Genomic DNA, 12,214 nt, shown 5'->3' with positions numbered 1-12,214 from the left:
CAGCTTTTTAAAATTTATCTTTTAACGTCACGACAAATATTTTACATACGATTAGCCGTTATTTTTTCTTTTTAATAAATTTTTTATCATAAGACAATTTGGTATACAATGCTTGAACAAATATAAGCAAACTTATTCAATCTAAAAGTGTTTCAGCATTGCCAGGGCAAATATTTTTGAGTAACAAAATCAAATGTATACAATTAAAAATATGTTTTGCTGCCAGCCAAAGCCCAATAGCCTCAAATAATACAATTACAGGACAAGTTAATATCAAAAGCAGCGGTAGCATTCAAATATATATACAACATTTAAATCAAGCGAATCGATGGACAATGTGCGAATCATGATGAACAATTAAAGAACCAGCCCTTAAAAAGTTCCCAGCCTCAGGTAGATTAAAAATATATATATAGTATGTTTATGTGAATTGGTATACTTAAGGGCAGCAGTATTTTTGGCGCACATATTTTTATATATAGATATCCAATATAATATTTTCCAAAGCACAGAATCCGAAGCATCGAGCGGTAGCATTCAAAATGCATTGAAAAACATTTAAATCAAGCGAATCGATGGACAATGTGCGAATCATGATGAACAATTAAAGAACCAGCCCTTAAAAAGTTCCCAGCCTCAGGTAGATTAAAAATATATATATAGTATGTTTATGTGAATTGGTATACTTAAGGGCAGCAGTATTTTTGGCGCACATATATTTATATATAGATATCCAATATAATATTTTCCAAAGCACAGAATCCGAAGCATCGAGATCTCGTCGCCCAGGATTTAAGAAGGAGGAAAGTTTTTCTAAAATTATTTAAACTCAATAAATAATAAATTTATAATATAACAAGGGGGTATGCGGACGCGAAAAGAGGAGTAAATCAAGAACAATGAGATAACATTCGTCGGACAACCTTAACAACAGGAGATCGTATTGCGCGGCCCGCGATGATCTATCAGCACACGAAAGTGTGAAGGGAGGTAAATATGGCCGAAACACAGCCCGATCGTATTGCGATCAAGGGACACCTGTGCTTGTGAGGCGGTGTGGTCTGACGAACTTTACGCATTAATAATATTTCCAATGACTCAATTAAGACGTAGCTTATGCCGGCAAAAATGGTGCCTGAACATCGGATGCCCTTGTCCCAGGACTCAGGCACTAATATGCCCACGTAATACAATACAACGTTAGCATTTTGAATATTTGTAGTGAATTTTATTAAGGACATCCATGAAGTACCGAAGTTGATGTACTTGAATATTGCTTAACTTTTATCTCATTTTGCCATGAGTTATTTAACTGTTTTATAGTTTTATTTTCAAACATTTAGGTTCAAATTCCCTAACTTCTGTGACTCGGCAATGCCGCTTAGTCAGAACTTCGTCTTAGAATAAAAATCCCCTATTTTTTTCTTAAGAAAAAGTAACAGAACTTACATAAATCAAGAGTTAGGAGTTTCCCTTTTTATAATACTATACTTACAACTCTGTGCTGACCGACTACTTGTTGACATTTACGTAAGTACAATCTAGATGTTCTCTCTGGCCGACGCACAAAGTGACAAATTATTAATGCTTCCCCAGTATCAAAGGCACGATAAGGACAACTTAGCGGCTGCCAAGCAATTGCAGTCCCCAACATCCAGTTGACCCAAACAGAAGGGACTGCCTTCACCGACCCGAACCGTTTCGACTGACAGCTTCTTAAGATACCAAGAGATGCCGCCTCTCCAACGGGACATGTAGGCAGATAGGTACACCACGCCACAGAGAGTCCCATACTAACGAAATAAAGAAGAGAGGCCAGTTGCGTTCGGACCGAGGTCAAAAGAAATAACGATGGACAAATGGTACCTAAAGTTCGATGGAAGCGGTCGCGGCATGACAGTTGAATGTTTCCTGATCCGCGTCGAACTATTGCAAGTGTTGTATGACTAAGCCCACAACAAGTCTTTCGTGAATTCCATATGCTACTGGCAACTGATGGAGAAAAAAGCATAAAGCTACGACTTTGAGTACTATTCGTTGACACAGGAGATGGAACGAGCGTTTTCCACTACCGGACTAATGAAAGTCAAGGAGTTAATGGAGTTAACGGATCCTTCAGCGATGATGTCACGAATATGCACAACTAACATTTCAAACTGAAGCATAAAATCGTTAAAGATTAATTTGTCGAGCTCTTAATAGACAACATAAACTCCCATATGGGCGGCTTGCTACAAACGTTCCCATTAACTTCGTTAGCGGAATGTGGCTATTAAAGGGTGCATGTGGCTATTAAAGGGGGTTTTCAAGTCGACCGCTTGTTAAAAAATACTGCGAAAAAATGTTCAGCGCTACCAAATTTTAAGAATAGTATAACAGTTCATACACATTGTGTTACCCGGAAATATTCACTAAAACTCTGAAAAAAGCACGAAAGCAACAAATTAATCATACATTACAATAAGTAAAATATTATCAGATACATAAAAAGATTAATCATCAAAGTCCAGATTCTTTGCGCCAAGTTGAAAAAAAAAAAACACTAAAAAACAGAATATATCTTCAACAACATAAAACATCAGCAGGTTTCAGCCCGGACAGCTCAGCCAATAAAACATAAGACTCTTGAGCAATGGAGTAGGAGAAAAGGAGGGAGAAATAAGAAAGGAAAGACAACAATAACCCTACAAGGATTCATTTTGCGAATACATTTTACGCGATCAGCATAGATCACTTCGAGCCTGTTACGTACGTATCCTCATAGAAAAATTTACATAGAGAAACAACGACGAATCTTGAGTCGGTGGGAGGGGGTGCATTTGACTAGCCATAATCAAACTCCTAAAGGCAGAAGAAAATGCAATTCTGCAACTCAAGGGTGTCACGTGGCTAGAACAACGTCAACGATCGACCTAATGGTAACCACACCCCAGTAGCTGGCAAAGTGCAACAGCCGGCTGTTGACTCCCAACATAGCGGATACGGAAATAGTAATTCTAGATGGAAACACCTTGTTCATCCGATCCATACTGGTAGCCAAATAAATGTTCTTTTAGGGCATAAGAAAAACCTCAGACTATTAAAAAAGAGAGGAGAATTCAATCTGGAGAAAAGGCGACATTCCCAGGGGCAGTCGTCCACTGAGTCGTCTGCCACCAGGATCAGCCAAAACATCTAACAGCCCTTGGAGAGGACACAAACAGCACGAAAGAATGTGTAGGACTACCGCCACCATTATAATCAAGGAAGGAGGGGAGGATTAACCATTAGGACGACATCCGGCATACTGGGATGTTTGTGGCTGCAGTACACGTGATTCTTATGCTCCTGAAGATTGTTCAGCTATCCGATCAGAGAAGTAGTGTCCAATACCATACTTCGAAAAAGTGGTGGTGCAATATAAATGTGTCCATCGAATCAATCTAAGCTAAAGAAAATGTATGCCATACCAAATACATTTAAATCAAGTGATAAGACGAGTCTCTCCACCAGCCATGATAGACGACGCGTGCCTCGGGCTTAAAAATACTTTGAGCTTAAGTAAATTGGTATACTTAAAGGAAGCAGTCTGTTTGGTGGACGTATATTTAGATATATATATCCCATATAATATTTTGAAAATTCCAAAATCCGTAGCGTCGAGATCTCACCGCACAGGATTTAAAAGGGGCTAAGTTTGTCGGAACAAATACACATAACCCAATAAATTTATTATTATTTATTTGGTACACTCGTGTGTGAAAGGGAGGTAATATGGCCAAAAGACATTCCGATTGTATTGCGATCAAGCGTTAGTTAAGCTTGTGGGGCAGTGTGGACTGACGATTGACAAACCTTACGCACTAATATTATTTTCCTGGCCCCTTAAATATTCATCCTCATAACGTTGGAGATGAGAGAGTCTTACTAAGATCCCACCACCCGAATATGTCGTAGCTTATGCCGGCAAAAGTCCTACTCAGGACTCAGGCGTTAATATGCCCACGTAACAATACCTGAATAACATTTCGTACGTACCCATACCTTACCTTTTGATTTAAATTTTGACTTTATTTATTTTTAAATATTTTTATAATTTGTTGTTTTACGAATAACTAACTCCTACTATTCAGCAAAATTTAAGGCGCAGGCAGCGTTTGTTGTTCTTGAACTGAGAAAAGTTGTAATTTTTCAATCTTAATAACTTCAGACCATGTCAACATTTCAAAAATTGGGCATTCCCATATCCAATCTCAAAAAATAAAATCGGTGTCACAGTCTTTGACTTTTAGTTCCACATAGAAATTTCGGTAAAATTATTAATATTAACGTTCTAGAATACCTTTTCATAGGAATGCACATGTCTGCAGCTTATACGATTAAAAACTACAACCATTTTAAATCGATCTATTTTGAGCTATTGAGAATTGCTTAACTAGCGTTTTCTTTCCCAAAAGTGGTATTAAATTTGTTTCTTATGTAAAGCTATTATTTAAGTAGTGTATAAGTAGTAATAAATGGATTATATTTCTGGATAATGAGTAGTAGGTGGAGGCAATTAATTATGCTAATTAGGATAATAAATTAGGTCAAGGTGCAAGGTGAGGGGGCTTTTAAAGTTAATGGGTGCGTGACGAGTGATCATTAATTAGTGTGATTAGTTGACAGGTGTCTGTTACCAAGATTAAGAAAATGGGTTAAAACGAGGGGAGGGATCCCAATTAAGTGTTTGCTTTTATGGCTATTTTTAGTACTTTATTCGGGATTCCATCAGGTCCCGGTGCCTTGTCGTCCTTTATTGTTTTCAGAACCTCAAAGACTTCTTAAGGCCTGTTTCAACTATCCTTTTGAGGATGACTGGGCATGTCGGCGATGGTCTACTAAATGCCCGAAGCCGGTTTGTGACGAGTTTATATGCGAAGCCCCAAGGGTTGGAGTCTATTTCTTCGCATACATTATTAATGTACCTGCGTTTGGTTTCTTTTATGGATTTTTCCAGGGCTGAATTCGAGTCTTCCTCTTGAGCGTTAGTATGCGCGTCTTGCTCTATGGCATTCTTTCCTGGCTTCCGCAATGGATTGGTTCCACTAGTATGCCGGTCTTCTTCTTGTTGGGGTTTTCCCCTTCCTCTACATAGATGCATCACGGGCTACCTTGATGTAATCTGCGATGCGGCTTGCCCTTTCGTCTGCTGATCCGTTTGTATAGAGGTCCTCGAACAACATCTGCACCATCTCCACGTCTAGCGTTTCTACTTTGTACCCTACCACGGTCTTTGGAACGCGTGGTGGGCCATTTGTGGACTTAATAGTGCAAATTATTGCTGCATGGGCCCTGGCGAAGCATTTTCCGCTTTTTTCCTGCTAATCGGGAGCCATGGGTTTCCGCAGCTCCAAATTGCCGATTTTTTGCTACTATTTGCTAGCTATTTACCGGAGTTTTTATTTATAAATTGCTCGCTTATGAGTGCCATGTCTACGTTTTGCTTGATGACATTTTTCATCCAAACCTGAGTTTTCCCTTCTCCATGAGACGACTCCCTATGTCGGCCATAACTCTTTGTTTGGAGGTTTGGGTGCCCAGTACGCCCCCCGTAGTCCTACCACTGCAGATTCTAGCAGTTCCACATCAAACTGTGACTTTACCGCAAATATGACATCCGTTTTGTCAGTGGTCTCGTCGATGTCCTTCACCTCGATCAGCGTTGTCTCAGTCAGCGCTCTGACGTCGACATTGCTGCCCAGGACCGCTTTCATTTTGGACTGAAGCTCTGAGGTTTTTTGGTCAGAGACTTTATTTAGGAGGATCAGCAGTTCCCCCTTAGCTGTTCGCCTTAGGACCTGTACGGCTTGTCCTAGGTCCTCCAGCTGCGGACCCTCCAGTGGAGGTCGCGTCATTGCGTGGCGGTTGCACCTTGGGCTTCCTTGCCTTCTGTTCCACTTCTTCCACTCCTGTGCACATTTTTGGGGCTTACTGATGCTCTTGGTCCCAGCATGTTTGCCCCTATTTCCCCCTTGGCTAGCTTCGCTTGCCAGCGCCGTATGCATCGCATCTTTTGCTGGCATGGCCAGCGTTTTCCCAGTTTCATGTCCCCTGGGTCGCTTCTTATTGCTCGCGAGCACTTCTGCTCAGTTTTTTAAGCAGTCTCCTTAGCTCTTTGCTGCTCTTCGAGTATGCCTTGCACAGCCGACAGAACTTCTCTCTGGAGAAAGTCCATTTCATCGACTATGTCCCGCATAGGGTTTGTGATGGAGCGCTTTCCGTCCATTAGCTTCTTCAGCTCACTGGGGGTTGTGCCCCCGGTCCCCACCATATTCCCGCCTGGGGAGTTCACCGGTACTGCACGAAATTTAAGCCTTTACCCGTAGTGACCTGATTCTCTTCGATCGGACTTTGCTCAATTATTTAATAGAAAAGAAAAAAATCTTTGTGATAAGGTTTAAAAGTTTTTTATTTATAATTTTCAAGCGAACAATAACCCCCCAAGGTGTTCCTACGTGCTACGGCACGCACTTATGTGCTTGGCCTGCACCCTGTCCGAAGCTTGCTGCTATGTCACCCGCATCCCCTTTCGCACACTATGATCAGCTGGTAGCGCAAACAAAAAGCGCGACTGGAAAATTTGGCAACAACTAAACAAAAATCGAGTGGAAGAGGAAAAAGAAAAAGAAGCCTCCCCTTCCTCGCCTACGACCGACCCTGCCTGGCCGCCAAACCTGCTGGGGATAAACTCCCGGGTTGTTTCTAGGTGTCGTTAACGGTCTCCTGGTACGGTACGTGTCCAGATGCTCCAGGCCGGATAGCCGGCTGTTCTTTTGGGTTTTGAAAGCTGAAAACTTGGGAAAATAGACGGAGCGATTTAAAAACGCGACCGCACTCTCTGCTTTCACAACTCTTCCCTGTGTAGGGGTGTGTGAAGGGTGTGGCCTTTTAACGACAGGTCACAGGTCAGCCAACAAGTCAAACGGTGTTTGTTTGAGAGAGGGATGTTAGACAGACATTCTTATTGTTGTGTAAAAAACGCGTGTTCCTCCCCTTCTTTAGCAAGCATTTGATGAGGGAAAGTGACTGTGAACGTGGTAATTATGTTGCTTCTAACTGGTTCTAAGGGGAGAGTCATTTAAATTCTTAAGCTCCAAAAAACCTGCGAACTTCTCTCAATTGCACCTAGTTGTCGTAATTATTATAGATGTTTCCTCAATAAAATAATAGACTGATTATGCTCAGCATAGTAGTATATTTATAGAAATTTAGTTCCATGTGGTTCATACTTATTGTACTTAAAATGTTTACCAAACTTTACGCACTTTTTGTGAGGATATCGAAGTTGGTTTATCAAAATATTGTACCATTGGGAGCACATAATTTTATTGTGATGTTTTTGAAAATATTAAATATTAAATTTAATGTTACGTTAATTTTTGGAATACCTAAGGAATCCCCTAGTCAATTTCCTCAAGGGAAAGGAGAGCCACTCGTAACCGCTGGCTGGATGACTTTTCTTGGTTTTGAATTGATTAACTTGATTTCAGCCAAAGATACTGAAGGAAAACCATGAAAACTTGATAAAATTTAATTAAATTGATTTAATTAATTACCTAGTCATACCAGAAAGGGCAAAAACTACTCAACATTTCTTTAGGAAATATTTAAATTTTTATTAATTTAAGGAACGTGATCTATCATAGTAGTACTTGCTCTAAATTTTGTAAAACCGCAGCTTGCTTTGGGGTGCAGTCAAGAGATTTAATTTATTTTCAGACAGAGAACCCAGAACCCAGAGAAACCCTTGCACATTGGGATGAAATGCCTTTATTTTGGCCAAAACCTAATAAGTTCGTGTTAATATATAAATAATGTTACAATTATTTTAAGCTAAGAAATGTCCCTAGACATCGAAAATATTTAATTTGTATTTTATTGTGCATCCCTCGTCTTACACCAGCTGTTGAAAGTCAGCTGTTCTTGCCACGTGGTGCATGCAAGCTTGCTGATTTTGGCGTTCTCGTATTTTTAAACAGTTTGCCCAATTGAAATACCTTAAAATGGAAAATATTTCGCATGGTATGTAGAAAATATTTGTATAATCGTTTAATTATATGTGCTTTTGTATTGTCATGTTTTTAAGGTAATACGTAAACACTAGTTTTGTTGATTCTAACCTAAAAATTTTTGTGTTTCGTGGGGCATATCTAGCAAGATATAACAGGATTCAAATAACAACTTATGTGGTAGTATGAGTTATTATGTGTATATTCAGATAGCATTTAAATAATTTGCGGGAATTTGCGGGGGGGTTAAATATTTCAACAGATTCAAGCAAGGTTGCTATTCGTCGAGGTGACCTACTAGAAGTTTGGCTGGATAAAAATCGCAATGTCAACGCTACTTTTGACTAGGTTTGCGTCGAAGTAATTCCAAATGATTTTCCGGAAAACGATTTGGAGGTGATTAAAAACAAAATAAAAAACTTTATTGTTCAAATTAAGAGACTACTGAACAAAGCGCCCAGAAACATTCGTCGTTTCAAAGAAGAAAATGCTAGCTGGCTTGCATCGGAGCTAATATTTTATTCAAAAAATGATTGTAGTCATAATCTTGGTGGACGACCTCGGGTCTCTTATGACGAAGGAAGTTTACGGCATAAAAGAAGACTTGCTTCCGAACTTGCAAAGGAAAATTCAACACTTCCACTTGTTGAAGCAGCTGCTATGTCTGCTAAAATACGGATATTTCTCACATATTAAAAACGACAATAAATAGTCTTGACAGTTCAAAATTAAGGCAACAACTTTCATTGAAAGAGCCTATACCATTATCACCTGATGAGGCCCTAGAATTTATTATAGAAAACTCGTTTTCCAAGCAGCAATATATTAACATACGCTTAAAAAGTATCGAAAAGAACTGCAATATATATCCAAGCTACGAAAAGGTGAGAGAAGCTAAGGAAAAGTGTCGGCCTATAGATATAAGCGTATCCGATACTATTGCCGAAGTGCCAATGCAGAACTTACTGAACCATACAGCATCTCGGATCATTTTATATCAAAAGCCTGTTTTCCAACAATTTATTGATATAAATAAAGTAAAGCTAATAGAAAGCTATGGTTTTGACGGTTCAACCGGACAGAGCGTTTATAAGCAAAGGTTTAATGATACCGAACCCATTTGCCTGGACCAATCTTTGTTTGTCACCAAATGGTGGATCAAATTGGGAGAATTATTTGGAGAAACAGATGTCCACAATCCGTTAAATATTGCAGGCCGCTAAAAATTGAGCTTTGGATTCTTCTGATCCTTACTTATCAAGCAACGTTTACCTATGGCAGCTGGAGGAACACATTTCAAGTTTTTTTATGAGGTTATCTTTTGTAACTTTTTCAGCTGTCCAGCCTCCAAAAATCGCACAAACATGACACGTAAAGTAAAACTAATTAAAAGAGTACCGGGCCCAGAGACAAAAAAAAAAAACAGAAAACAAAACAAAAAACGAGGGATATGAAAATGAAAAGCTCACAAAATGGAGTTGTAAAGCAAATGGAGCAGGCACACATACACAGGCTCCTGCTTTGCGAGGGTCATAAAAGAAAACAAGCCTTAAATACTATCAACTGTCTCTCCAATTTTTACTATCTACCCCACCCTAACTTTCTCTTATGGCTCGTGTGATCATTCTAATTTCTCTATGATTGTTTAAGCCCACCCTATTGACTGAGACAACGCTGATCGAGGTGAAGGACATCGACGAGACCACTGACAAAACGGATGTCATATTTGCGGTTAAGTCACAGTTTGATGTGGAACTGCTAGAATCTGCAGTGGTAGGACTACGGGGGGCGTACTGGGCACCCAAACCTCCAAACAAAGAGTTATGGCCGACATAGGGAGTCGTCTCATGGAGAAGGGAAAACTCAGGTTTGGATGAAAAATGTCATCAAGCAAAACGTAGACATGGCACTCATAAGCGAGCAATGTATAAATAAAAACTCCGGTAAATGGCTAGCAAATAGTATCAAAAAATCGGCAATATGGAGCTGCGGAAACCCATGGCGCCCGATTAGCAGGAAAAAAGCGGAAAATCCTTCGCCAGGGCCTATGTGAATGGTATAGCTTTCTATAGCTGTTACCTGCCGCCAATCCTCAGCCTCCCCCAGGCAATAACTGTGCTCGAAGAGATTGCAGAAGACGCCCGGGAAAATCTCCCTGCCGTAATTGCCTGGGAATTTTACCCCTGCGAGGGGAAGGGCGATACTGGAGAGCTTCGCCGCACTCGAGCTAGTACTGCTGAACTCTGGAACAAAACTGACTTTCTGTAAAGCCAGCACAATTTCCATCATTGACCTCACATTTGTGAGCACTGGACTAGCTTCGGGCTCCAGCTGGGGGGTTAGTGACGCCTATATGGGTAGTGATCATGCAGCAATAATTTGCACGATTAAGTCCACAAATGGCCCACCACGCGTTCCAAAGACCGTGGTAGGGTACAAAGTAGAAACGCTAGACGTGGAGATGGTGCAGATGTTGTTCGAGGACCTCTCTACAAACGGATCAGCAGACGAAAGGGCAAGCCGCATCGCAGATTACATCAAGGTAGCCTGTGATGCATCTATGTAGAGGAAGGGGAAAAGCCCATCAAGAAGAAGACCGGCATACTAGTGGAACCAATCCATTGCGGAAGCCAGGAAAGAATGCCATAGAGCAAGACGCTCATACCAACGCTCAAGAGGAAGACTCGAATTCTGCCCTGGAAAAATCCATAAAAGAAAGCAAACGCAGGTACATTAATAATTTATGCGAAGAAATAGACTCCAACCCTTGGGGCTTCGCATATAAACTCGTCACAAAACGGCTTCGGGCATTTAGTAGACCATCGCTGACATGCCCAGTCATCCTCAAAAGGATAGTTGAAACACTATTCCCTGAGCAAGAGAGTATTGCGCGTATAGCACAGATCGTAGACACGAGGAGCAGAAAACTCACAAGTCCTGAAGAAGTCCTTGAGGTTCTGAAGACAATAAAGGACGACAAGGCACCGGGACCTGATGGAATCCCGAACATAAAACTAAAAATAGCCATAAAACTTAATCAGGATCCCTCCCCTCGTTTTAACCCATTTTCTTAATCTTAGAACAGACACCTGTCAACTAATCACACTAATTAATGATCACTCGTCACGCACCCATTAACTTTAATTACCGCCTCACCTGGCACCTTGACCTAATTTATTACCCTAATAAGCATAATAATTTGCTTCCCCTACCACTTATTATCCAGAAATATTATCCGGAACTCTTATTTATACACTACTTTTTTCCATTTAAATGTTTCCAGGACCTTTAAATAAATAAACTTTAATTCTTCCACTTTTGGAACAATTCGCAAATGCGGAAATGCAGCTATAAATACTTACATTGTGTTCAACCTTAACTTGCGAACTACTGAATTGAAAAAGTCATTGGTATTATCTCTTTTTCTGGTTTCTCGTTCACAACGACAAAACGAAATCTTCATGCGAACGGTCTTGCGAAATTTTGAGTTTTATGTGTGCACCTGTGAGGGGTCACAATATGTAATTTTTGGCACTCTGTCATAGTTCTATATATTTAGAATGGTTTAAGATATTTTTATGATGTTTTCACTAATATACCAAGACTTATTTGAGCTTTTTTTTTCATTTCAAATTTATTTTTCTAAAAAATATATGTAATTATTTTTAAAGCTTTTTTTCAGTTGTTTTTTTTTACCAGATATACAGTTTAAAACCATTTGAAAGTGAAGTTTGATTCATTGCAAAAAATAATATAATAATATATTATGAAGCAGTCTTCAGATTTATTATAAATTGTATGCCAATTTTTGAAGTATTTATAGAATCAAACTAATAATACCTCGTAGCGAAGTAAAATCTAGTGATATCAATATCAACTTTTTTTTACAAAGGTCAAACTATACGAAAAGTGCAATGTTTTTGTGATTTTTTTCTGAGGACAAAGCTAAAATGTATTTATTCAACGAATGGTTTATAAAGTATGATTCTTATCCAATTTTTACAATGAAATATTCAAAAATATGGCAATAGTAGCAATTGTCCGGACTTGTCTTAAAAAAAAGTCAAATTGCGGTGCCCCTCATAACTTAGTGCTGGATCATCAGAAATGCAAAAACCTAAGTTTATTTGTTAGATTATTATAAGCTTTAGGTAACGCTGTCAAATTCCAAATTTTTTTTTAAG

At 39.5% G+C, this 12,214-nt stretch overlaps 1 protein-coding gene across 1 annotated transcript in view; it reads left to right on the top strand.

Annotated features, from left to right (window-relative positions):
- The window catches only part of LOC108022040 (tiggrin), a 157,399-nt gene that overhangs the window by 136,980 nt on the left and 8,205 nt on the right, over positions 1-12,214 (top strand). The window lies entirely within an intron of this gene.

The sequence above is a fragment of the Drosophila biarmipes genome, unplaced genomic scaffold (genome assembly GCF_025231255.1).
Source record: "Drosophila biarmipes strain raj3 unplaced genomic scaffold, RU_DBia_V1.1 ptg000009l, whole genome shotgun sequence".
Lineage (NCBI taxonomy): Eukaryota > Metazoa > Arthropoda > Insecta > Diptera > Drosophilidae > Drosophila > Drosophila biarmipes.
The sequence above is the reverse complement of the archived record's forward strand: the minus strand, read 5'-3'. Positions and strand labels throughout refer to the sequence as shown.